Source organism: Caretta caretta, chromosome 1 (assembly GCF_965140235.1).
Source record: "Caretta caretta isolate rCarCar2 chromosome 1, rCarCar1.hap1, whole genome shotgun sequence".
Lineage (NCBI taxonomy): Eukaryota > Metazoa > Chordata > Testudines > Cheloniidae > Caretta > Caretta caretta.
This window is the reverse complement of record NC_134206.1, coordinates 16,560,293-16,587,773: the sequence shown is the minus strand read 5'-3', so window position 1 is coordinate 16,587,773 and position 27,481 is coordinate 16,560,293. Positions and strand designations below refer to the sequence as shown.

Sequence of the window (27,481 nt, the reverse complement as noted above, 5' to 3'; positions counted from 1 at the left end):
CTTGATTCCCTGCTCACCCTCAGCAGCAAGATATCTTCCATAATGAACAGCCTGTGGAAAATGTGGCGACAGGAATGATTATAGCCCCCCCCTCCCGACCCCTTACAGTGCTGGCTGTCCCCAAGAGCCACATGTCCAGTGTCCAGCGGAATCTAGGGAGAGTGATTTTCCCTGCTCCTGCAGCTACTCACCATTTTGGGGGTCTTGTGGCTCATGTGTGCTTGGCTGGGGTCAGCCAGTTAGTGACAGGTATGTGAATAGTGGCTGTGTTTTAAATCACTGAATCAGAGGTCTGTGTGTTGCAACATTTTACGGACACGGTATTGTTTGCATTTTGGCTTCACAGGTATGACCTTGGGAGCCCGTCCTCCCTCTTTGTTATCGCCAACTGAACGGCTGCGCAGAATTAGAAAGAAGCCACAAAGAAAGGGGACTTTTTGCGTGACGTCATGATGCACTCCGCGGCCGAAAAGCAAGAATTGAAGGAGTGGCGGGGACAGCAAGAAGAGGGACCGAAAGGAGATTGTGGCACACTGGGACGAAGCCACGGAGTTATGGAGTGCCAAAGCGGACGCGCGTCAGGTGCTACTAGCACTGCAAACCGAGCAGCTCCGTGCCCACCCTCCCCTGCAGCCGCTGTCACAAAGCTCTTTCCCATGCTCCCCCCAGACACCACCAGCACACTCTCTTCTCCATCTCCTGGCTCCAGTCTGTACCCACGGCATTCCACTCCTCCCCGGTCACAGTCCAGCACTGCAGACTCCCAGTACTCACTGCACTCAACACCTGTCCCTCGGCAGTTTAGCCCTGCTGAAGCACAGTACCCGCTGCATTGTACTCCAAAGGAGAAGGTTGGATATGATCCCTGGACATACACAAATCTTTAACCGTCCCAGGACCCCACCTCCTCCTGAGACCTTCCCATCCCCCACAGTGCTGATGTGTGTTTTTTGTTTCTCTCTCTCCTCCAGTTGTTGTTTTTTAATAAAAGAATTGTGTTGGTTTGAAAGCAATCTTTATTCCATTAATTGAAAGCAGACACAGCCCTGCAAAGCAACAGACAATTATCTTAAACCTTCACAGTGCATCATCTGCACCAATCACAATCACCTCCTAACATTACAAGCACTGCATTCCAGAGCATAGTAACAAGTATTAGTGGCTTTCAGCTTCAACTTGCTGCCTCAAGGCATCACTTCCCCTCTTTCCTGTGGGTGCTCGAAGTCCCTGCCCCCTCCCTGCCCCTATTCCAACTCCTCCCCTAAGCGCACCATGTTCCCACTCCTCTCCCTCCCGCCCCCTGGAGCGTGCTAATGCTGTCAAACAGGTGTTTGGTGGCAGCTGGGTGGGAAGCGTTGGGAGGTAGGTAGAGGAGCGGGGATGCTGCATGCTCAGGGGAGGAGGAGGTGGGGCAGGGGGTGAGGGGAGCTTGGCTGCCAGTGGGTGCAGAGCACCCGCTAATTTTTCCCCGTGGGTGCTCCAGTCCCAGCGCACCTATGAAGTCAGCACCTATGGCCCCGCACTGCACCCCTCTAATAGCCCTGGTCTCTGGCTGTTCAAATTCAGCCTCCAGGTGCTCAGCCTTAGCGGTCCAGCCCTGAGTGAAGCTCTCACCCTTTTCTTCACAAATATTATGGAGCATATAGCATGCTGCTATATGCATAGGAATATTGTCATCAGCAAGGGCTAGCTTTCCATATAGGCAGCGCCAGCGGGCCTTTAAATGGCCAAAAGCACAGTCAACAATCATTCTGCACTTCCTCAGCATGTTGTTGAACCGCTCCTTGCTGCTGTCAAGGTGCCCCATGTACAGCTTCATAAAACATCAGCATTAAGGGATAGGCGGGGTCTCCGCGTTTTGGCCTCCCCTATGGTGATCTACTGGTCCAGGAAGAAAGTCCCTGCTTGCAGCTTCCTGAACAGGCCAGCGTTCCGAAAGATGCATGCATGCATCATGCACCTTTCCGGACCAGTCTGCGTTAATGTCTGTGAAACGCCCACGGTGATCCACAAGCGCCTGGAGAGCCACAGAGAAATACTCCTTCTGATTAATGTACTCAGTGGCTAGGTGGTCTGGTGCCAGAATTGGAATATGTGTGCCATCAATCGCCCCCTGCAGTTAGGGAAGCCCATTTGTGCAAAGCCATCCACAATGTCACGCACGTTGCCCAGAATCACGATCTTTCGAAGCAGGATGCGATTAATGGCCCTGCACACTTCCGTCAACACGAGTCCAGGGGTCAACTTTCCTGTTCCAAACTGGTTAGCGACCGATCGGTAGCAGTCTGGAGTAGCCACGCACTTCTCCAGTGGCAAGGCGGCTCTAATTCATGTGTCCTTGCGCTGCACGGCTGGGGCGAGCTCATCACGCAGTCCCATGAATGTGACTTTCCTCATGCAAAAGGTCTGCAGCTACTGCTCCTCATTCCAGACATGCATGACGATGTGATCCCACCATTGCCTTAATTGATTTGTCTTGTTAGAGTTGGTAAGGCAACCCCCATCTTTTCATGTTCTCCATGTGTGTGTGAATCTGTCTTATCTATCTATCTAATCTATGTATCTACCCCTACTGTATTTTCCACTCCATGCATCTGGTGAAGTGGGTTTTAGCCCATGAAAGCTTATGCCCAAATAAATTTGTTAGTCTCTAAGGTACCTAGTCTCTAAGTATTCCTAGTTCTTTTTATTTAAGTAAATGAGAACCTTAACGAGTAAAAAGGATTTTAAGAACTTAACGACTGCTATACAAGATCAAGCCAGTGGCCCATCTAGTAGTAGTCTGTCTCTGACAGTGGCCAGTATCAGATATTCTAGAGAATGGTTCAAGAAGCCAACTGTGTAGTAGCCTGTTCATAAGGGAAGATTCTTCCTAACCTCAGACAGTTAGTAATGGACTTGTGTCTTAGAGCATGATGACTTACACTGGCTATAAATGTGTAAGGGGTCTAAGAGCAGATGTTCTCATATATCCATATAAATGCCCAGTCACTTCTTAAATCCTACTAATCTCTTGGCTTCAGTATTCAAGAGCCTGATCTGGTTTATTTGCCTGAGACACACACTTTCATAAAACAACTTCCTCTTACCTACATTTTTTCAAGTAGTATTTACGTTATTCTTTAGCTGAGGCAATACTAGTATGTTTGGGTTTTTAGGCCAGAGCCATAATGTGTTTTGGCCCTAGAAAGTTGTGTTCCTTGTGTGAGCTCCAGCCTGGGAATCGAAATTCAACATAAGCTTAATTTGGGATTGCAGAATGGAGAAATTCTGTCGCTGACCTTGACTTTTTCATGTGAGCAAAATGGGCAGATGAAAAATGGTCTTCCTGTGAATCTGGCATGTGATTAGAGATCTTTAGCAACTCTAGCTGTGTATGTGCATATCTGCAGCTGCTGTCCTTCTGGTCTGTTTGACATAAACATAATATTAATGTACATTTTAATTTGAAATAACTCTTAGGACATTGTGTGGACAGTGAAGACCTTATAGTGTCAATTTCTCCTATCCAATGGAGAACAGTCTCAAATTAGGCTTTTTGGAAAGTCAGTGTCTGAGCATTATGCAGATTGCTTTGTAAAAGCAACAGAAGCCCATAGTGTTTTTGGTCAGTCGAGAAATAGCTTAAAGCATTTGCCTTTACAGTCGTAAGAAATGTACTAGTTGGGTAACGCACACATTTAAGGATTAAGACTACACTTCTAAATCCAACTTCATGTGCTTTTTGAGAGACAAGGTGGGTGAGGTAATTTTACTGGACCAACTTCTGTTGGTGAGAGAGAGAGAGAGAGAAGCTTTTGAGCCACACAGAGCCCTTCTTCATATATGGGAAAGGTACTTCGAGCGTCACAGCTAAATGCGAGGGGGAATAGATTGTTTAGACTAAGTAGTTACCACATATTGTAAGAGACTATTCAAGGCAGAGTGGTCCGTTAACATTTCTTCAGTCATAGGACAAAATGAGGGGGGTTCGTGGGTTACAGATTGTTACAATGAGCTATAAATCCAGTGTCTCTGTTCAATCCATGATTTTTAGTGTCTAGCAGAGTTATGAATTTAAGCTCCCAGGCTCGTCTTCTGAAAGTGGTGTGCAGGTTTCCTTTGAGGACTGATAGGTCAGACACAGCGATCGCTTTGTGAAAAGAGTTCACCCACTGGTGACAGGGTGTTTTTGTGTTTTATCATTTTCCAGATGCTCTGTCAGTAAAGTTTTATGTGATGTCCTTTACGGAGTTGAATAGAACAGAGGGACCTGCTACTTTCCTCATCGTATATCTTAATTAGCAGAACTCAGCTTTGGAGAATATTAAGACATATAGGTGAATAACATTAACAAATAAACTACAGGTGGTTCAAATCCAAAAGCATGGAACTACAGGTAGTTCAAATCCAAAAGCCAAGCATAGTGGATCCCCACGGCCTATCTTCCAGTAGCCCCAGCTTTCCCCTGGGACTTTATTTCCCTTTTCCTATCTCAAGGATTCTCTGTAGGACTGACGGGGAATGAAGTGTGATCCTATTGTACCCATCCTGTCTACTCCTGCCATTGGCCAGCCCATTCTCAGTACTTGGAACTAATTTTAACGTGCTCTTTGACACTGACTGTATTTTAAGTTGATTGGGTCTCCTTTGAAAACACTTAGCATCTTCTCCCTAAGGTACTTACTAACGATCATTGTCGGGCCTTGTATTATTACTTCCTCGAGTCTCCTTTCTTTTCCTGGCATTGGAGTGCCCTTCAATTTGTTTTTATTCATCTCAAATTCTGAGCCTGGATAGCTCTTGTAATTATTGGATTTGATCCTGGTTTTGAATGTTATGCCGGGCCCCAAGCACCTTGCCCAGCAGGAGCTTCGGAAATAAAATTATTATAATTCTTGGCAGAGGCGGAGCGCTGTGTGGTGCTTCCACTGCACCTGCCTGCATTATCCCTGAATCAATTAGTCCTCCTTTGATGGTAAGTAAATGGATTCTTCAATTCAAAAACCAAAAAAGACAATTTAGAATTCTCCAGTAAATTACAAACCGTGATCTGGGCTGGAACCTCTTACTGGTGTCCATCTGAAACAAGTTGTTCTTAAAGTGTGTAAATCAGCATTCTGAAGAATGGAGAGTTTGGGCCGATTCGGAGTGCTTGATTCTCCACCGGCTTCCATCTTGTGTAGTCACCTAAATCGGTTCAAAGTGGGTGTAAAATGCTACCAAACCAGCATGGCGGCATTTCTACAGCCACGGTGCACAGATGTAACTGATTACACAAAGGTGCAAACAGAGGTGACTCACACCCTGGAGAACAGCTTTCTGGTGTAATGTAGGAAGGAGGAATGGGCTGGGTGGAGGCAGTGCAAGGTTTGAGGCAGATGCATCTCTCTTCCCCCTCACCTCTTTCTGGCCCCTTGGGAGATTCTGTGCAGGAGGGGGGTGGAAATTAACGGAAGGTTGTGGCGTCTTCCATGGAGCTCTCGTCAGGAGTACGGAGATAGCCAGTGGTGGGAGAGTTTCTGATAACAACAGTTTCAATGTAACAAAGGTGTGTGGGGACAGGTTGCCGGGGACCAGAGCCAGTGCAGGGGGACTAGGAATCTGCCACATTTAGAGGTCGATTTTGCAGCGTTTTTTCCTACGCTGTGGCAAACCCCATCTCCCTTGCCCTCCCAAGAGGAGGATATGGAGGATCCTCACGGACCGTTCTTCCTCAGACCCCGCTTCTCAAGTTTTCCATGGGAGGTGATTATCTGGCCTCTGGTAGGATTAATACACAGCTCTACTGTGCATGCTTTAAGATTTTTAATTACAGGTGACATATCCCTGATTGATCCGATTTTAAATACTACCTTCAGCAATGTATGCATGTTAATTAAGAGCAAAGAATCTATTTTATATTGCTCGGTACAGGCTTTGCATTAGAAAGTGAAACTGCCCTGAGGGACAGCCTGAGGGGCCAGCAAAAATAAGTTGCCTGGTAGACACGGAGCCTAAATTTGATCTCTCTTAGGCTATGTCCACACTACAGCTTATGTTGGCATAGCTTATGTCCAATAAACCAGCCCCTCGAGTGATGTAAGTTACACCAACATAAGTGCAGTGTGGACAGCGCTATGCTGGCAGGAGAGCTTCTCTCGCCGACACAGCTACCGCGGCTCGCGGGGCTGGAATAGTTAAGCCGGTGGGAGAGCTCTCTCTCATCAGCTTAGAGTGGCTACATTAGAGCGCTTCCAGCAGTGCAGCTGCACCGATGCAGCTGCACCACTGTAAGCTCTCTAGTACAGCCATAGGCCTTATTTATACTGGGGATCTACTCCAATAAAAGCTTTGGTTGGCCAGCCTCTCTGGGGTAAAGCCACTGCAAGCAGCAATTTGCATCAGCAGAGCTTGTCTCAGCTTCAAGTACGTGTAAAGTGTACACATGCAGATTGCGGTTTATGGTATTGCCAGCCTACGTTGGGGATTTTCATTCATTGGTGGCTGGCCACCAATGGGAGAAATCCCTAGTGCAGACAAGGTATTACACCAGTGTAATTTCATTGAAATCAAAAGGTTAAAACTGGAAAACAAAATTGTACAGGAAAACTCAAAGGGACCTTTTAAAGGGGTTCCTTTAAAGAGATGCTGTCAACTTAAATTTGGAACCAGATTTAAAATTTAGAGCGGAAAAAAATCAGCAAGAGTTCATATAAGTTAATTTAAAATAAAATCCAATGAAATCAGTAATTTTTTAACAACTAGTTCCCCTGCAATTTTTAAAAGCCAAACATTACGCAAAAGTGAAACTAGCGTAATTGATTTTCATTGTTCACTGAGAGAAATACCAAAAGTAAACCATGAGCACAGTAAAGGCAAGTAAATTGGATTTGAAAAATTCCCTTACTTCTAATATTCTGAGGTATGGCTAGCACATTTTTACCGGTGGTGTTTGTTAATATATGATTAAGTTGAGTGACCATTTAAGACAGCGGGTTACTGATTGGAGGTGGCTTTTACTGCAGGTTTCACTCTATTTATTTACTGCCGGCAGGGTAATAATCCTATTAAAATGTGTGATACTATGTGCCAATGTCACCCAAGCTGGTGCAGGGGGATGTAATTGACACCGTGTTTTGAAAGTTGATCCTCGCACAAAGCTGAGTTTATCTATCTCTGTGTGTACATGTTTCACCGTCTTTCCTATTAAAAATAAATAAATAAATGGCACACTTGCTTAACCTAGGGGAGTGAATCGGAGCACTACATATATTTTATGGACGTATCCCCAAAAGCTTAGATCCTGGGCTGAGAAATCCAAGCAGCAGCTGTACTTAATGATTACTGTGTGCTAATAGATCAGCAACATCACTAATGATTCAATTGCAGGCTCAACAGATTTTCAAAGTGAAGAGCTAGAAGGATACGGCACAAGGAGAGAGGGCTCTCCTAGGGCCAGGAGAATTTTGAAACTGCGGGGGTGGGGAGAAATATGCCTTCTCCTTACTGTAGGAACACAAGTGGGCTAGGAGCAGCTCTGGGGAAAGATAACACAAGCAAAAGCAGTTTTTACGTAAACTGGGCTGTGATGTGCAGTGCAGTTACCACTTTGTTTCATGGCTGCTTAGTTTGAGAGAAAATACAGGGAGATTATATAGTGATTCTAGGCAATGCAGGGAGGCATTAGGCAGTTTTGGAGATGGATAGCCAAAAAACTGTAAGGTTGGTCTTTATCCTGCAGTTTACATGAAGGATCATTCTTGTATTCATTGCAACAGAATATTGGCTGTTCTCTGTCATGGGAGATGCTACCTGATGGGTCTAGAAACTCAGGAGATTATTTGTTTTCTGGAACGTCTGCTAACCCTACTTGGATGGGGAAGGCTAGTGATGTGAGACAGGTTTGTAGGAATGGTCCCTGAGGGGGCCCATGAGCTTAGCCAGCTACCTGACAGTTTTATTGGATTAGCAGATTAATGACACTGCTAGGATCTGAGTCTGCCTAAGATTACATAAAAACATCAGGATAAACTGGGATACTCTTTGTTTTCAGGGACATGTCCTATTGGAACTGTAAGTAAATGAGACTGAGCACCTGCCTTCAGTCACCCGCAAAAGTATGCAGATAGACACTGAAAAGTGTGTGTGCAAGAAGGGGCATCGAGAATAAGCAAATTGCAGTTCAAAAAGATATTCTTGGGATGTTTGAAACAAAGATGGGTAAATGAACGTATTTCAGCGCATGTTACATACTTCAGCTGATGATCATGTCGCAGCATGGGCCAGAAGAGTTGAGCTAGCATTGAACTTTGAGCTCATATTCTAAGTGGACTATGGAAAGCAGAATAAGAGGATCTGATTCCCTGTTGCCTTCCACCATGTACAGTCATTTACTCCAGTGTAATGCGAGTGCAAAATGGATGTTAAATGTGAATATTCCGATCTGGTGGCATTTTACGGTTGCTTTGTGAAAGAGCTTTTAAGGACTTTTCGTTGCTCGAAGTGCAGAAACTGTGGGAAATCTTCATGAGGAGAAAAGGAATGAATTGGAGCCGGGGTTTTGGGTCAGAACCCTCTCTAATTCTAATGGCTAAAATGAATATGCTTCCTAACATTGTAAGAATGTAGATCCGTACCTGGATTTCACAGTTCAGCATCACTTCTAGTCTGTACAGGGAAAAAATGTTGGAACAGGTTTATAATCTGATAACCACAAACTAACCTGCTTCTTTTGATGGGAAGTCTCTCTTGTGGAGAGGAGGAAAGGAGGGGCAGATGGCATGATCCAGGGGACAGGGCACCACACTGGGAGTCTGTAGATCTGCATTCTGTCTCCTCTCTGCCATTAACTTGCTTTGTGACCTTGTTCAAGACCCTTCATCTCTGTGCCTCAGTTTACACCACTGTGAAATGAGGCTATGGATAAATGCTATCCATTTGCAAATATTGTTGTTCTAGAGCAGGGGTTCTCAAACTGGGAGTCAGGACCCCTCAGGGGGTCATGAGGATATTACCTGGGGGGTCGTAAGCTGTCAGCCTCCACCCCCAAGCCCCGCTTTGCCTCCAGCATTTATAATGGTGTTAAATATATAAAAAAGTGTTTTTAATTTATTAGAGACTCAGAGGCTTGCTATGTGAAAGGGGTCACCAGTACAAAAGTTTGAGAACCACTGTTCTAGAGACACTATATTACCCTCTTGGAAAAACCTTATAGGGTTGAATGGAAATGAAACTAATAGTTCTATAGAAATTCTTGGTGTGGGTGAGAGTCCAATAAAAGTATATAGCAGAGAGAACTTTTGCTATAGACTGCTTTAAAAACTCCCCGGAAGAGTTATTCTCACGGTGACCGGTATTTACAAGTGCTGAAGGAATATCAACCGTTTCCTTCCCTGCAGTAATTTCTTCTATTTTCAAAAAGAAAAGGAGTACTTGTGGCACCTTAGAGACTAACCAATTTATTTGAGCATGAGCTTTCGTGAGCTACAGCTCACTTCATCGGATGCATACCGTGGAAACTGCAGCAGACTTTATATATACACAGAGAATATGAAACAATACCTCCTCCCACCCCACTGTCCTGCTGGTAATGTGGGGTGGGAGGAGGTATTGTTTCATATTCTCTGTGTATATATAAAGTCTGCTGCAGTTTCCACAGTATGCATCCGATGAAGTGAGCTGTAGCTCACGAAAGCTCATGCTCAAATAAATTGGTTAGTCTCTAAGGTGCCACAAGTACTCCTTTTCTTTTTGCGAATACAGACTAACACGGCTGTTACTCTGAAACCATTCTTCTATTTTGTCTCCCATCTATTTGGCTGACAGCTAATATGCCTTGCACTGATCCTGGAATTCTGAATCCACAAAAATGACAGGACAAAAGAATATGTGGAGTTCTTAACAGAAGTCATAAGTATTAGATGGAAAAGCTATATTGCTCGCAATAGGTGGTCTGTGTATATTTTCCTCTTCCCTTTAAACAGATCAATTTCCAGAGATTGCTTCACAGTTACGAAGCAATTCAGTTAATTAACGTTTTCAGTCAGAATGATCCTTATGCACTTGGGATTACGAGCATTTTCCTGCCTCATACAGAGCTTGGTGCTCCATGGAATGCTGTGTAACTGAAAAAATGATGCTCTCAGATTTTCCTCGTACAAAGACATCCAGAACCCCAATATCTCAAAGCAGAACTCAGGCAAAGTGCTCCGTTTGACCTGGCTTCGGGTGGCAGCCAGTGTGGGGGGCCAAGTACTCTGGAAGCCATTCAGGGAAACTGAGCAAATTTAGCAAAAGTATTGGGCTTGAAATGAGCTGAGTTGCGCAGCCCTAATTACAAATGGATGACCTGTTTCTGGCAGTTTGTCATGATAATGACCTTTGAAAGCTTGTTCAAACTGTTTTCATTGCACTCAGACAGGAATGTTGTGTTCTTTGCCCAATCCCCTAAAACCTTTGTTTTAGCTACTGGCAGCTTTATTTTTTTTGGGTGATATTTGGGGGTGGGGTCTGAAGAGAGAAATTAGAGATGAAACCAGGGATGGGCCTGAGCCAAAACCTTAACTCTGAACTTCTACAAATGGCTCCTATCTCTGTTAGGATCTGAATAAAACCCCAGATTTGAGTGTCCTTTAAGTGTATGCCTGTGTCTGTGTGCAAAATCCTAGAGAGGAACATTGCTGATCTCCGAGAAGGGTTCTGAATCTTGCTCTAAACTCCCGGGTTCAGGCTGGCCTCTAATAAAAATCACCCAGCCGCTCAACTGTGTTCAGTCAAATGTCAACTTTCTTCAAGCAGATCAGAATATAGGTCCAGCAGATACTGTAAATAACACTGACCCATTGGTTAGGCTGCCCAGCCCATCTTAAGGCATTTCTAAAGCCTGGTCTACAAACATTTTTGGTATGTTTTTGGTTAGGGGTGTGATTTTTTTTTTTAATAGAGAAATAGTTAATTTTCTAAAAAAAACTCCTAATGTGGGCATAGTTATACCGATATAAAGGTTCTTATATGGGTATAGCTTATTCCTGTAGAAAGATGCCTGTCACCTGGATGTCTAGATGCTGTACAATTAAGTATCTGTCTATAGAACAAAAATGCTGCAGTTTCGCTCTGCTCCCCAATAAACAGGGGTCTGTGGATGTAACTTTGTTGTAGGTACCCTTCCTATAGGAAGGCTCTCTTGAAAAGGCCTGTTTCGACTTAACACACTAGCTAAACACAATATTGTGGGTGTGGCAAAATTATAGGAGCATGCTCTTGAATTCACGTTTTACATAACTAGACACAAATCCCTGATTTAATGGACTGTGGCTTCAGACCTAAACCTATTCTTAAACTGTCACCCCCGACTTAACATTTCAGTAGCTAAAAGATGTTACTAAACGATGATGACAAAAAAATTAGGGTAACATTATAGATCTCATTTTAAAATCACAAAAAAGCCTACAGGAAATTCAGCTTTAAGGCTGGAAACCACACCATTGATGCATCATTGGGGTGATTTTATTTTGTCGTCAAAACAGGGCATTTTTGCCAGCAAAAGTTGCATCACAGTGTGTACGCATTCACTGTTTTGTTGACAAAAGCTGTCTTTTCCGGACAATACTCTGTAGTGTAGACAAGGCCTAACACTCTTGTCACTAGGACCTTGGCTACGCTTGCAAGTTACAGCGCAATAAAGGAGCCCCGGGCGCGCTAGCTCACTTCTCATCCAAACTGGCAAATCACGTAGAGAGCTCTGACTCCGTGGTACCAGCAGCATTGTAGCTCCACCTCAGCGAGTGGAATAACGTTTGCTGCGCCCCCACTGGAGTGCCGCAGCGCCAGAGCGGACGAGGTGTTGCATTACTGTGCTCTGATCAGCCTCCGGAAACGTCCCATAATCTCCTTAAGTCAAGTGGCCACTCTTCTCATTGTTTTGAACTTGCTGTAGGAATGCGGCTATGCCCTTTGGAAGCTCCGATTCTGACAGCCGGCATGTTTATCTGCTCCGAGACAAAGCAGCCATTACTGTGGAATGCTGTGTGTGAGAGAGAGAGGTGGAGGGGAGAGGGGGTCTGCTGCTGTCTGAACTTACAAGACAGCATGCTGACATGCTCTCAGCTGCCCCCAAACCCACTCCCTCTCCCTCCACATACACACAACACACTCCCTGTCACACTCCAACCCCACCCCCCCATTTGAAAAGCATGTTGCAGCCACTTGCATGTTGGGATAGCTACCACAATGCAGTGCTCTCTGTGGCCATTACAAGAGCTGCTAACGTGGCCACGCCAGTGCGCTTGTAGCGGTCAGTGTGGACAGATTGCAGTGCTTTCCCTACTGCGTTCTACGAAGGTGGGTTTAACTCAAAGCTCTCTACATCTACAAGTGTAGCCATGCCCTAGGTATGTAAAGATTCTCCCACGTCAGACTCCTGCGGTGTTCATCTTATTCACATGCGCATAGGTAATCTGTCGTACAGTGTGTTATGCATTTCCCTCTGAGCCTGATCCACAGAGGATACTAGACTGCTTCACCCATGGGTCTCAACCAGGGGTATGCGTACCGCTAGGGGTATGCAGAGGTCTTCCAGAGTTACATCAACTCATCTAGATATTTGCCTAGTTTTACAACAGGCAACATTAAAAGTACTAGTGAAGTCAGTACAAACTAAAATTTCATATGACTTGTTTATACTTTTCTATATACTGTACACTGAAATGTAAGTAGAATATTTATATTCCAATTGATTTATAATTATATGGTAAAAATGAAAAAGTGAGCAATTTTTCAGTAAAAGTGTGCTGTGACACTTTTTTTGTATTTTTATGTCTGATTTTGTAAGCAAGTAGTTTTTAAGTCAGGTGAAACTTGGGGTACGCATGACAAAGCAGCCTCCTGAAAGGGGTACAGTAGTCTGGAAAGGTTGAGAGCCACTGAGCCATACGGCTTAGTCCTTCAGCTCAAGCTGTAGTGGTCCTGCTCTTTGTTCTGGAGGTCATAGTTACAATCCCCGATGATGACTAGGTTGACAATTGTTGCACAGATAAATGTAGCTGTTACTGTTTGTTTTTACTCTTTCTAAAACTAATGATATAAAGTTGTTTTTAAAAAAGCTGCAATGATCTCTGAGAAACTAGCCTATTAAATCCTAGTGAGATTTACAGCAGGCCCTGTAAGTAATAACTTTTCTAAATGAAGTTATTTATATATTCCAAGGCACTAGATTAAATCCTAGATTACAAGAATCGGTAGGCAGGCCTGTTATTTGTTAGACCAGAGGTGGGCAAACTAAGGCCCGCGAGCCACATCTGGCCCACGGGACCCTCCTGCCCGGCCCTGGAGCTTCTGGCCCCTCCCCTGCTGCTCCTCCTCCTCCCCCGCAGCCTCAGCTCACTGAGCCGCCGGCGCCATGCTCTGGGCAGACGGCTGCGAGCTCCTGGGGCAGCGCAGCTGCAGAGCCTGGCCTGACCCGGTGCTCTGCGCTGCACGGTGCGTGGCCGGCTCCAGCCGGGCGGTGGAGCTGTAACGTCGCCAGCCACCGGCGCTCCAGGCAGCGCAGTAAGGGGGCAGCGTGGGGCGGGGGGGAGGGTGTTGGATAGAGGGCAGGGGAATTGGGACGGTCAGAGGGCAGGGAACCAGGGGGTTGAATGGGGGCAGGGGTCCCGGGGGGAGCAGGAAAGGGGGGGGCTGGATGGGGCGGCGGGGAGCAGTGGTTCTGGGGGCAGTCAGGGAGAAGGGGTGGTTGGATGGGGCAGGGGTCCCGGGGCAGTCAGGAATGAGAGGAGGGGTTGGATGGGGCAGCAGGGGGCAATTGGGGTGGGGGTTCTGGGGGCGGTCAGGGGATGGGGCAGGGGTCCCGGGGGGGCCATCAGGGAATGGGGGGGTTGGATGGGGCAGGAGTCACAAGGGGGTGGGCGCATCAGGGAGCGAGAAGCGGGGGTGGGGGGGAATAAGGGGCAGTGGCCAGGCCACGCCTGGCTGTTTGGGGAGGCACAGCCTCCCCTATCTGGCCCTCCATACAATTTCCAAAACCTGATGCAGCCCTCAGGCCAAAAAGTTTGCCTGCCCCTGTGTTAGACCCTGATTCAGCGAGGTATTTAAGTATGTGCCAAACTTTAATCATTTGACTAGTCTCAGTGAAGTCAATGCGACTGCTGATGTGCTGGAAGTTAGGCACATGCTGACATATCTTGCTGAACGGGGGGGTCTTGGGGTGGTACAGTTTCGAAAAGTGACTCTCAAAAGTGGCTTTATAGGGCTCTGTGCTTGTCTCAGTGTCTCCAGATCAAATGTACTCTGCTCACAGTTAAAGAGATGCTTTCTCTATCTGCCAGCCTTGCAAGCTCCGCCTGGGGATGGGAGTATCAAGTGAGGTCTTTTCCTTCTCATGGTTCATAGCTAGCACTAGACATTCTGCAGGACAAAATCTGCCCTCAGTGACACTGATGCAACCCAGTTGCTGTCAGTGGGTTTGCACAAGTGTAACTGATTGAAACTTAGCATACAATTTTGTTGATAATCCACAAGCAAGAGTACAGTCCTGCTCACTCTTTCAAGTGTACTGACTGTCGGGCTGTATGGAGTAATAAATAAGTAAAATCCTCTTTTTTTTTTTTTTTTTTAAAGGAGCCAGCAGATGAGCCTCAGTGTACTTGGAAACTTCTGCTGAGGTAAGAAGGTGCCATTTCTACAAAAAGAAAAGGAGTACTTGTGGCACCTTAGAGACTAACAAATTTATTTGAGCATAAGCTTTCGTGAGCTACAGCTCACTTCATCGGATGCATTCCGATGAAGTGAGCTGTAGCTCACGAAAGCTTATGCTCAAATAAATTTGTTCGTCTCTAAGGTGCCACAAGTACTCCTTTTCTTTTTGTGAATACAGACTAACACGGCTGCTACTCTGAAACCTGTCATTTCTACAGAGTCACTCTTTTCAGAAAAGAACTGCCTTTAAAAAATATAATCCCAAAAAGGAAGTGTGTGTATATTGGGGGAGGGAAGGAGAGGGCAGAGAATATGGAGTAGAACCTAAGACAAAATGGAATAAACATCTGAATGATAATGTACAAGTCTTTCATGTGATTCTCCAGAATCCTGTCCTCTACTGGTTGGCATGTCATTACTGGCCCTGATTAAGTGTGATCATGTTTACTTCTGGTGGTTGCATCCTACTGGGAGATTAGACCTGGGAAAGGAGGGGAAGAGAGACAGAAAATGAGAGGTGAGATGGGGGGGCCTGACTTTTTCTACTACTTGTGTAGTCACTTACACTCGTGCAAAATGGATGTACAGTTCTACCAGAGCAAAATGGTCGTTACACCCACATTGCATAGTTGTAAATGCAAGATATGAGGCAGTTTGGAATTCTATCCAGGGGAATACAGGGCAAGAATGGATTTGTGATGCCTTTGTTCTATGCAACCGAAAGTATAGGATTGCCTTTCCTCTAAGTTGTTGTTTGGAAACCCTCTCACATCTCTGGATATTCAGCCTTATCATCAAGCTGATATTTAAGATCATAAGCATACAAAGATGCATCTGCATCTGCCGGCTACTAACAAAAGTAGGTCTGAGAGAAGAGATGAACTTTTCTTCCCTTCTTTGTCACTGCCAACTTTTCTTCCAGATGGGTCTCATTTGGGAAGCTCCTGGGGCTGAAAGCTTATGTTGAGGAAGAACCGTATGCATTTGAAAGAAACTCCAGATAACAGGGGTAAAACTACTCAAGCTCAGTCTTCATATGCAGTATTACTGTGTGCTACTGTCACACAAGCTTTTGTACTTAAGGCTTTCTGTACCTAATTGCCATATTAAAACCTTATCTGCATTTTTCCTGAGGGGTGGTGCAACAAGTGAAATCCAGGTTCAGATGTGCTTTCTGCAAATTAGTACAGATGACTAGTTTAAAAACTTTTTTTTTTAATTTCTTTTTTAGAGAGGTAGCTTGGTTGTGTGTGTGTGTTAAACAAGATTAGGGCTTGATCCAAGTCAAGGGAAAGAATCCTAATAGGAACTGGATCATAGGTTTCATACAGAAACTTGGTGCTAGCTACATTGGGGAGCAGGAGAGGAAGGATAGTCCCCTGATTAGGGCACTAGTCTTTGGACTTGGAAGACGTGCATTCCATTCCCTGCTCCACCTCAGTCTTCCTATTTGACTATGGCCAAGTCTCTCTCTACCTCAGTTGCCTATCTGTAAAATGGGATAATAGCACTGAAGATGTTGTGAGGATAAATACATTAAGAAAAAAAAGTGTGGTGTTCTTATACTGTACTCATCATCATAGTGCTCATATGCCAGGGTTATTGGGGCCATAGAATATCCTGAAATAAGGGAGGGAACAAAATTTGGCTACCTGGTGCTTGACAGTAACACCCACAAAATCTGTGAAGAGGCCACTCTGCAGATCTTCCAACTGCAGATGCATTCTGGGTTTTGGCAGAGGGTCTGTATGCTTGTGAGTATGTTCCTGTTGATTCTGCAGTGATACGTAAAAATCTCCAAAATGGAGGATTGTATCAGGAACTGGTTGGGAGGGAAATGATATTGGTGGTGAGAATATGGATGAAAGATGACGCTACTCTTATATCTTACATTGTGTGTGCACACCCATCTGGAAGGCATTTTCAAAGGGGGTCAGAACCTGGCCCTTAATTTTAAGTATTGTGGGTCAGAGAGGCTAAATTCTGCTACACAGCTGATCTGGAGCTTTCAAAGATCTAGGTCTGTGTGGACTGTAAGAAATAGTGTCAGGTAATACAGCAATGGGCTACTCTGCAGATTTCTCAGAAGCCAAGTCGCTAAACTGACTCCTGGAAGTGAGCACACGGGGTTGAACATCCTCACTCTTGGCCAGTGCAGAAGAAAGTTCTGTTTGAAGCGGTGAGGGCATTGAAAGCAGTGAGCCTTTCTTGTTAAACTGTAAACTAGAAGCACTAGAGATGATATAAGGCGTCACAGGCACTAAGCTTTCAGAGGTTGCCTTTTAATTCACTTCAAGAGCTAGGCACCATTGAAGATACTGAAACATAGTATTATATAGATCCTGAAACACTGAGAGGCAACATGGTCCAGTGGATAGGGAGTCAGACTGGGATTCAGGAAACCTGCCTTCTGTTCCTGGCTCTGCTGCATGACCGTGGGAAAAGTAACCTTTCCCCCTCCTTAGTTTTGCCTTTTTAGATTGCAAGCTCTTTGGGGCAGGGACTGTCTATTACTAGGTGTTTTGTTCAGTATGTAGCCCAGTGGGGCCCCGATTTCATTTGGGGCTTCTAGGTGCTACTGTAATACAAAGAATAATAGTTTTTGGTGTATATGTTTGATACCTTTCTGTGACAATGACCAACTATTGGATTATGTCCATCTGATCTCTGAGTAAATAAAATATCACTGTATATTTCTCATTCAGCCTATTTCTTCAAATGTAAATTACTTATGGAAAAATAATCCTGCCTTCATGTGAGTTCTTTAATCCAGTGTTTATGTGGAAGTCTCTTTAGCATTTGATAACCGTGCGATTTTCAGCAGAAATGCTTTTGCTTCATTTAAATCAGAACCTGTCTTGTCATTTCAACAGTGCGCTCACATTCCCTCTTATGCCCCTGTTCCAAAATGAGTCCTAATTCAATCCCCAGAAGATCCACTGTCAAGTTTCCCCTTGGCTACTTTTTTTTTAAATCATTGTGCCAAGGACCTTTTCTGATAGCTGGAGATTCAGTGTTGAATATTACATATTGTTGCCTAGGCACTGCATTGATTACTTAAATGGCTGTGACCTGGTTTGCAAAAGAGGGGCTGATCCTGAAATGTGTGGAGCACCTGCTACTCCAGATAAAGGTGCACCTGAGGATCAGGCTCTCAGATCCCAATCCTGTGCTCATTGAAATCAGTGATTGCAGTGGGAGAATAATCGCTCTCTAAGGGGATACTGCGCTAAAATGCATTTCATACGAGTCAAAACATCAGCCGCCTGTCACTTTAGTCCTCACAGGAGGAGGGTTGGAGCAAGGCTAAACAGGTTTGTTTGAATGTTGCCCTGGAGGAAAACTGCCATCTATCTTAGACAGCCAAACATATAGTTACTACCTAGGAGTAGAGAGCATGGGCAGGTGCCCTCAAGCCAGGGGCAGGAGAGCTTTCCTGGGTATCAATAATGTTACAGTCTGTATGTACCCAGCGCGCCCATGCAGGAAAAGTGAATGTAGCTGTTGGCTCCCTGTTCAGAGGGGTAGATCAGAATGTCCCCCAGCTATGTCGTCTCTTTCCTATGCTGCTTCTCCTGGATCAAGCTGCTGGTGGCCATATTTATTCTTCTGTGGCTGCTTTGGGTTGCTCCGTAAGAGATGAATAGCTGTATACCAGTAATATATTCCTTTATGAATGAAAGATTCATTCCATCCCTAGGGTTTCCTAATGAGAACGTCTGTTAAGGATCTTGATTAACACACACTAACAATTCTACTATCTATACTAAAGCTCCATGAGTTGAATTTTCAGAAATTCAGGGAGACTTGTGCTCCAAACTCAGGTGCTTTTGAAAATCTCATAGCAGATTCCTACTTGCCAAGGGCAGGTGGGTTTTTCAGTCCTTGCTCAGGGAGAATCATGTATCCAGGTTGAATTCTTTTGTTCTGTATACTGTCCACAGAGTGCAGTCCTATATTTCCAGCCTATGTAATTTTTATTGTCAGTTATGGAAAGCGCTGTGTGAGCTTTCTGGAACGTACTGCATTATCTCTGCTTTGCTAAATGGCGGCAGCCTTCTGCAAACAGCTACTACTGGAAACTTAAAGATGCAGTACATAGAAAGGAGTAAGTTAAATGGCTAGTCATGGTTTGAGCTGGGCAAAAGTTTTTGGATGAATAGTTCACCAAAAACTGCAGTTTTGGGTTGACTGAACTTGGGAATAGTTCCAGGTCAAACTGATCAAATGGTTTCTTCCAGGGCGGAAAAATGACCTTCCCCCCACCCCAAGGGTGGAATGAAACATTGACTTTTCATTTCAAAATGAAATTTGTTTTAAAATTTAGCAAGATTTATTTTAAAAAATGAAGCCAAAAAATAACCAAAACCATGGGGGGAGGGGGAGAGGAGGAATTGTTTTGGGTCAAACAATGTCTAATATTTTTTTTCCAAAGTTCAGCCACCAAACTAAAAACTAAATTATTCAATCAGCTCTAGTTATGGTTAGCCCTGGAATAAATCAGAACCAGTTGATGTGACGTGAAATGCAACAGTCCTTTTTCTACACAGAATGCAAGTAATGTTTTAACATCTTATTTGTCACCTGTTCTAACACAGCATTTTCCAATGTGGGCAAGCAGGTTTTACATCAGTTGAGCTTTACCTTACCTTCAAACCCTCTTCCTGAAGACCTTCAAAACTCAACTGGTTACAGAAACAATTTTATTTTCTGGGAAACGGTCCTCCAAGAAGGATAGATACAGGATATAGATGTCCTAGTAGACAATTTCCATCTCCAGTGCTGTTCTTTGATCCTGTTCTTAATAGCTGACAGTTGGAAGGAAAGAATCTAAGCACCTTTAAAGAGACACTGGGGATTGTTGAATAGTTATTGATGACATGTTGCAGTTCTACTGATGTTGGACACAAACACTGCTGCTTGAGTTTGACTGTTGAATAGGTTTGCAGCATGCTGTTCTACTGGCTTGTTTCATGGTACACCTTTAAACAAAATCAGAAACAGCCACTCCCACGAATTTGGAAATTCCAGAATATTTTTTTAGCCGTTGAACTGAATAGCTGCAAAATAAACACACAGGATCTGCATTTCAGAAGGTATTAGCATGCCATCTTTCTTGTGCCAATAATAAAGGGACCCTGTCAGCTAGTTTTAGGCTCAGTTTCATGTTTGTGGGATGTAACGTAATGGGACAAATCGTGAGATGATTTCTTGGGCAAAATTTGCATTGCCAAGAACCTTTAAAATGGTGCACTGTTAACCTGACCTGGCAGGAAATTATCTCCAGCTAAGGTGGGAGAGCTCTACTTCTGGAGATGATGCTGCAGGTCAATGGCAGAACTGGGAATAGAACCTGGGGCCTGGCGTTCACCTAAAATTAGATTGACCTAGCTGCATTGCTCAGGGCTGTGAAAATGTTCTTGTCCGGTGTGATGTAATTACATTGCCCTAACCGCCAGTGGCAGCTAGGCCAACACAGGAGTTCTTCTGATGACCTAGCTACCGCCTCTTGGGAGAGGTTGATTTGCTACATGATGGAAAAGAACACTTCTGTCCATGTAGGAAGCATATACGCTACAGTGCTATGTCCTGACATAGTAAATTTTGTCTTTGTAGACTGGTTCCTTTGCAGAGCCATATGGATACAACACCAACTTGGAAAACTTGGTGGTTGTATTTGAAGAACCATATGCAGTGTTTTTGTTTGCCCAGAACCAGCTACTCTATCCAAAAGCAGTCCTTCTCCAGTGGTAGTTGTGATTGAGGGCCTCATGGTAAGAACCCAGTTGTACTCATTCATCAAACAGCCATGTGCTTCCTAGTTAAACAGTGGAGTTTGCATATTGTCACATTTCCAGTGACTGAAACTGTGTCAATCCAGTGTGATAGATGGGCTTGTAGCTTTTTTTAGGAGAGCATGCTTCTGAGGGTAAATATAGCGTGCACAGATGTTAAAAACTAAGGATGCTTCTCAGAGGATTTAAACAGCAGGTGAATGTTGCTGGTCTTTGTGCCATGACCCTTTTTTATTTCAACTGTTTAAATGCAAATTGCTTCCCTCCCCTCCTTTTAACACCATCTGTTATCCCACAGACTTAGACTATACTAGGGTGTACTTTTGAGAGGGAAGGGAAAACAGCTCCCTGGAGCTTCTAGAGAAGCATAAAGAATCTGATTTCATCCACCACAAAAAACTTGAGGTCTTGTTCTATTGATTGCTTTTATCCATATTTTACACAATTGGTTGTTGCCATTAGGAGATGAAAACCCAAGATGTGAATAAATATCATCTCCTCTTGAGGGCCTCATTACATCTTCCTTCAGTGTGCATTATAACATAGTATGTGGTGTTGGCATGATGACACACATGTAGCAAATGAATAATTTTGCAAATATCTGTGTCCTTTTGAGGCTTATTTTTTTTAGTGGAGTGCCAAAATATGGATAGCTATTTGATGAATTATGCCCAAACTTCACATACCTATCATTTGATTTAACAAGTGAACAAGAATTTTTACATTGTATACTGTGCATTTTTGTTCTGTGTGTTTTTCAGATAGGTTAGCCACTCAAAGTACTTCTGAGCATATGTGTTCTAATAACAATAAAACTTTCATCGTCCCTCTGGCAGTGTAAACGAAATTAGATAGGAGCTAAACAAACCCAGAAAACATGTAGCTAGCAAGCTGTGTACTCCACTACACTGATCCATCTCTTTGCTGTTCTGGTAAATCCCATCCCTGCTCCTGTTTAGGCCTCAGTAGAGCAAAACACTGAAGTGCATGCTTAAGTACTGTTGGAGTCCGATTCACTTACTCCCAGTGGAAATTAGGCATGCCCTTAAGTGTTTTGCTGACTCAGGGCCTCAGATTTTAAGCATCTTGGAGCAGGGGCAAGCTCTTAATCCTTGACTGTTGGGAAGGCACGTAGTGCGTGGTTGGCACTTTGTAAATAATACTCCAGCTTTTGAGTTGGGGCCAACTATCAATCTTAAGGCTGCACCAAGGCCACATAAGCGTCCCACCACATTGCTGATCACTGTCTCTGATATCCCGCTCATAAATGCTGCAGCCATTTAGGGTTAATTTTGCATTATATTGCAAAATGTTTAAGATATTTAAATGATGACTGTCTTCCTTTATTTATTTATTTTTGTTCTTTTCCCTTCTGTCATCTTCCACATGGCTAGACTCTCCCTCAATCTCTCTGCTTCCTTCCTCCTTATCACCTTAAACATTCCTTCATTTTTTCTTCTAACTAAAGATCAGTCTTATGCAAATGTTGAATCTCCCCAGAACTAGGGGTGCTGGAGCAATTTTTATAGTAGGGGTGGTGAGAGCCATAGAACCAAACTGCTGTATATAATAGAATCCACTTCAAGCTATGGGTTGTGGCTAGGTTTGCCAACCCTCCAGGATTGTCCTGGAGTCTCCAGGAATTAAAGGTTGTCATGTGATGAAACCTCCAGGAATACGTCCAACCAAAATTGACAACCCCCAGCACCTCTAGTTCCAGCACCTATGCCCAAAACTCAGTGCTGTTGTGAACTTGGGTTTTGAACTTGTCCTTTCCCTTCCCTAACCCAACATTTAATCATTCCCTTCTGTCCAGCCCTTCTCATTGCTTCAGTCCACTTGTAATGTCCTGGCAAGTGGGTTTGTCCATGTATCATCATACTCTGTTCCAGTGGTCCCCAAACTTTTTACCTCGCGCCCTGCCTTATCCCTGTCTGCACCCCACCCCTGGAGCAGGGCCCTGGCTCAGGCGGGGGGTGGGTCAGACAGGAGTAAGGGGGCTGAGACTGGGTCCACGGTGGGGGTGGGACTGGGAGTGGAGCCTCAGCCGAGCCTGGGTGCCAGGTCCCCAGGGCAGGAGTGGAGCTGTGTGGTGCTCCCTTCCCACCCCCTGTGGGGGCTAGCTCGGGCCCCAGCCATTCCCCTCTGAATGTTCCTCTGCGCCCCCCTAGGGGGGCACACACCCCAGTTTGGGGACCTCTGCTCTATTAGGTAGCTTGTTTATCCATGGTGGTAACCTACAAAAGGATATGGGGCGAGATCCACAATTGATGGAGCATAGCTCCACTGAAATCAGGGAGGGTCTGGCGCATGATATCTAATGCTAGTGACAGCTAAAGATGATCTGTGTGTAGTTGAAATTGTAACAGTCTGAGATTTTTGAGTCTGATCCTGGTTTATTACCATGAACTCTATTTAGCCATAGAAAACCTGCACAGTGTGCTTAGCAAATAGGAAAAAAGAGTGGGAATGAGATGAACTGGCTGAAATATGGTAAGTGGGTAGTAGGGAAAATATAAAGAGGGTGAGATGAGGACAGAAGTTTAATATTTAAGCTCCACGAGATGGCTCTTTTCTATTAATAATTCAGTTAATCAATTGGTAACTGAAAGAAACTAAGAAATAATCACCCTTTCTCTGTAAAATTTTCCTATCCCTATTTGAAAGAATAGTGTGCATGAAGGTAAAAAGAATCTGTTTTACAAAAGAAAATGTAGTTCTCATCAGTTCTCCATAAAAAAGTTGATTTTTTTTTTTTTTTTGGTTAACAACTAAAAGCAACAAGGAAGTTAGCTCACGTGGCATAATTCTTAGTAGGTAATCTACACTAATTAAATCAGACAAATAATCCTATTATAAAATTCATCTAGTTGTATTTTTTAATACTCGGTGCCATTTAGGTTCTTGACATTAATATAATTGTCTTTTACATTAGAAATACCAAGGTTGTATTTTATTCCATTTTTCCCTGCCGGACTCTGACATTAATGATGTGAACTGGACTATCACCATGCTTAAATGACATACACACCATGCCTAGATCAGAAAAATTGTCTGTTTTAAAAACTATTTAGTTAAAATGTTTTTAAACATGACCAATTTTCCTAGTTTAGACACAGCCTTGCAGATTAAACTGAATTGAAAGGTGTATAGATCCCCTTTTCTTATTGCTCTGGCCTGACTAGTCTTTTTAAAGAGTTTAGAAGTATGGGCAGAAAACAGCAAAATTAGGTTGTTTAAAAAGAGCTAACAAATCTGGAGGAAAGTAATCCAAAACATAGATAATGGGAGGGAGAAGACTGGAGAAGCAATGGGCCCGGGGACAGTATTTAGATTCAGATCTAGATTAGTTTATAGGCTGAGGTTTGGAGATTGGATTAGAGGTTGAAACAGAGAGATGATTTTAGTTGGGATGGCTCTAAAATTTAGTGATAGGTTCTGATGAGACTTCATATCAAAATGGTGGCATTTTGGAGCCAACATTCTTGGGCTGAAATCTCATCATGAGTCAGCCTCATTTGAATCAGAGCTAGAAGCAGCTTGGGATCAGACCAGGAACAAAATCATAGGGGTAGGTTCAGATAGCCAAACCCTTCTGAAAGGTTAAGTAGTATAGGGTTTCTGGTTTTGACCCATCTCTAAGTGACCTAGCAGTGACAGTAGACCATAAATTAGCTGTGTATTGGAAACATGGGAGAGTGGCAAAAAAAAGGCCAAGGCAGTTCTGTTGAGACTATGTTTTGAATATTGCTTTGAGTTTTGGGCTCCATAATACCAAAACCATATTGGACATTGGAGGGAATTCAGGGAAAACAACAAAAATTACTAGGGGAGCTGTAAGGATTCTTATAAGAAAAGAATTAAAAGTGCCAAATAGGCACAGCTTGGTTAATGGGAGGCCAGGATGACCACTGCAAATACCTGAAGTATGAAAACACCAAGATAAAGAAGAATTTGCCCTGGAAAAATCTCAGGAGAACATACTGTGGGGAATAATCCTACACTGGCAGCGAAATGGACTAGCTAACCTAGTAGGTTATGTTCCATTTCTGACTGTGCTTGGTCTGTAGATCACCTCCTCTAAGCACTCCTCCCATGGCCTGATAAGAGGGTTACTTTTAGATTTTTCTGTGGAAACTCTCCAGCAAGAGTAAGTAGCTCCTGCTTGAATCTTGCACGTTAAATTACACGTATAAGCTCCTCTAGGCTACGGAAGGGCCCTTTCAGAAATAGAGTGTCCCATTTGTATTTGAGGAGGCATTATATGTAGCATAGCTAGCAATAACTTTACATTCTGAACTGGACAGGATGTATTAGACATCCTTGAATCTCCGTTTCTGGCCCTTCCCACCAGAGCTCCATTGTACAAGAATACAGATAAACCTTGGGCAGAATGTGCAGAAAGTTCTGGGTCCTGGATCTGCCTGCTGGATGGGATGTGTGCTAATGCACATGCCTTTGTCACTCAAAGTAAGAGTAATCGGAGCCTCTCTCCACCTGTTACTGCCTAGATAGGTAATTGTATCCTCACGATGGGCAGCAGCTCACCTGGCTTGGTAGGGAGAACTGTTGCAAAATAAAACGCTCTTACTTGTAAATTGTTACAACCAACCCGTTTCTGTTATTCAATGGGGAAACCAGCCCTCGTCATCACTTCCCAGACCAAACATAGATTAGATGCGGAGCTGATGTTGGGGCCCAATGCAATGAGGATGCTTTCCATAATTTAGTAACAACAACAGCAGCAAAAAATATCTAGCCATCCTATGGTGAAGCAACATTATTTTCTGAAGGATTTAGAAGTGACGGATATCGAAACCCTATATGGAGGGTAAAAACATGCTTACTGGCTGCTTGTCCTTGTAATCCGAAGAGTACTGTGCCAGCCCTATTGTAATTCTGTGAGGTAGACATTGTCCACTAGGAATTGGATTGATGCAACCAACTCGTTTTGAATGGACACTGGTGCCGGGCTGTGTGTAGAAGTCTGCAGTGCCCCTGCTATGTTGTGCTTAGCTGCAGTTGGTGCCATTGTAATGCCAACAGACCCCGGTCGTCGGCATTGAACCAGGGGCCTCTGGAGTTTAGTGCATGAGCCTCTACCGCATGAGCTAAAAGCCAGCTGGCTGTGAGCTAAGGCTGTAGAGCAGACTCATTAATTGCGCTCTCTTAAGTGGTCTCAGTGCCACTAACTGGGACAGAACACCGCACCCAGGAGGTGTGTGGGTTACATACTTCCCCTAGCTGAGAAATCGCGTTCCAAGCTTCAGAGACTTCCCAGTTGAAATCCCAGATGAGCCCCAACTTGTAATGCTGACAGACCCCAGTTGTTGGTAGGTGGGATTGAACCGGGGACCTCTGGATCTTAGTGTGTAAGCCTCTACTGCATGAGCTAAAAGCCAACTGCCTCTTAGCTAAGGCTGTAGAGCAGACTCATTTAACTCTCTAAGTGGTCTTGGTGTCACAAGATGGGACAGAACACTGCACCCAGGCAGGGTGTGGGTTACACCATCACTTTCATAAGCATGGAAACTTAAATATAAATAACAGAGCTGTTGCCTTTTACAGGCATTAAGAAGGAATAAGTTAAACAAGATATTGGTGTCAGAAGTAACTGTGCATGTGAATCATGCTAATGCGGTTTTATCATAGATATTTTATTTATAAACATCTTTGTGCAGGGAGTGTGGTATAGTAGTTACGTGTATTGCAGTTAGTGCCCAGGAACTTCGGTCACAGACCATGACCCCATTGTGCTAGACGTTCTACAAACACAGAACAAAAAGATGATCCATGCCCCAAAGAGGTCACATGATAGGATTAGGCCTCTGTCTTCGGGGGACACCAGGTTCTATTTCTGGTTCCATTATTGACTTTGTGTTCTTTAACCACAAGATGCACTGAGGCATAGTATCTGTAAAATGGGCATAAACCGTAATAAACGCGTATGTGCTTACCACTACCCTCAATTGGATGGAATCTGAAGGGCCCAACTGTGTTTCATGGGGTCTACTGCTAACAGCTAATGAAGAAACACCTTTTGCTTAAATGGTGGGGGTCTGTGTTTTTTGAAGCAGGAGGTTCAGCTCTAAACCTTCTGTGGGGCTACAGGTTTTATTATATTTAGCAACTGCAAAAGAGAGATTTTTTGAGTTTAGGCATCTTAAAATGCTTTGATATCTTCGGATGCATGACACTATATACGAAGTATAAGTTATTGCAGTAGAATCTCACTAATTACTGGAAGACCTAATGAATATGACTAGTACCTTACTGTGTAAACTTCACAAGTCAATCCAGCAATGTGGTGTGTTTGGGTAGATCCCAGTTTCTATGTAAACTTCCATTGACTTTAATGGGGCTCCATCCACCTGCAGAATTGTGGTCTAAGTGAACAATACAATAAAAGGCAAGCTAATGTATCACCAAATGTACTTTGCTTGCTGACTGTGACAATTGTAGTTGAGTTTTTAATTATTTATTGATTAGGATTTTTAATGCACTAGTAAATGATCTATACAGTACACTTAGGAAAAGTAATAAAGTTTTAGTAATATGAGACTTCACTGTGGCATTCGGGTATCATATCTTAGCTTGTTCTTTCCCTCCCACCTCCCAGCAGATATTTTTGTGTATATGTGGATTATAAATTGTGCATATTGGTGAAGTTCCACTAGAATCAGATACAATATCGTAGTAAACATATATAGTTAATGCTGTAGCAGCAAGGACAGATTCTTAAAAGCTAAATTGGAGGAAACCCTAGCATATTTTAGAGTCACTTTAGCTTTGTTTATCATCTTCCATAAAATGCGGTTAGGATATTAATGCTGTGACAGTTGAAGGAATAATTGTTGCAAACTCAAAGAATTTAGATGCACAGTTTTTAATGAGTTTGTCTCCATTGACTCTAAATTAGCTTCTCCTTTTTCAGTTGGCAGATCCCTAAACTTGCTGCTATTCTTGTTGTTTTTTAATCTAGTTGCTGTGAAGTTTTGTAGATTTTGTGCAAAGCTCACTTTATATTGGAACAT

General features: G+C 43.8%; 1 protein-coding gene across 7 annotated transcripts in view; it reads left to right on the top strand.

The window, feature by feature from the left end:
• The window catches only part of PAK1 (p21 (RAC1) activated kinase 1), a 120,048-nt gene that overhangs the window by 19,674 nt on the left and 72,893 nt on the right, over positions 1 to 27,481 (top strand). For 5 of the 7 annotated variants that reach the window (XM_048840271.2, XM_048840324.2, XM_048840297.2 and 2 more), the window contains exon 2: positions 14,575 to 14,618. The exons of the other annotated variants lie outside the window; for them this stretch is intronic. The gene's annotated coding sequence lies outside the window, so the exon portion shown is untranslated. The remainder of the gene's footprint in view (positions 1 to 14,574; positions 14,619 to 27,481) is intronic. 7 annotated transcript variants of the gene reach the window in all.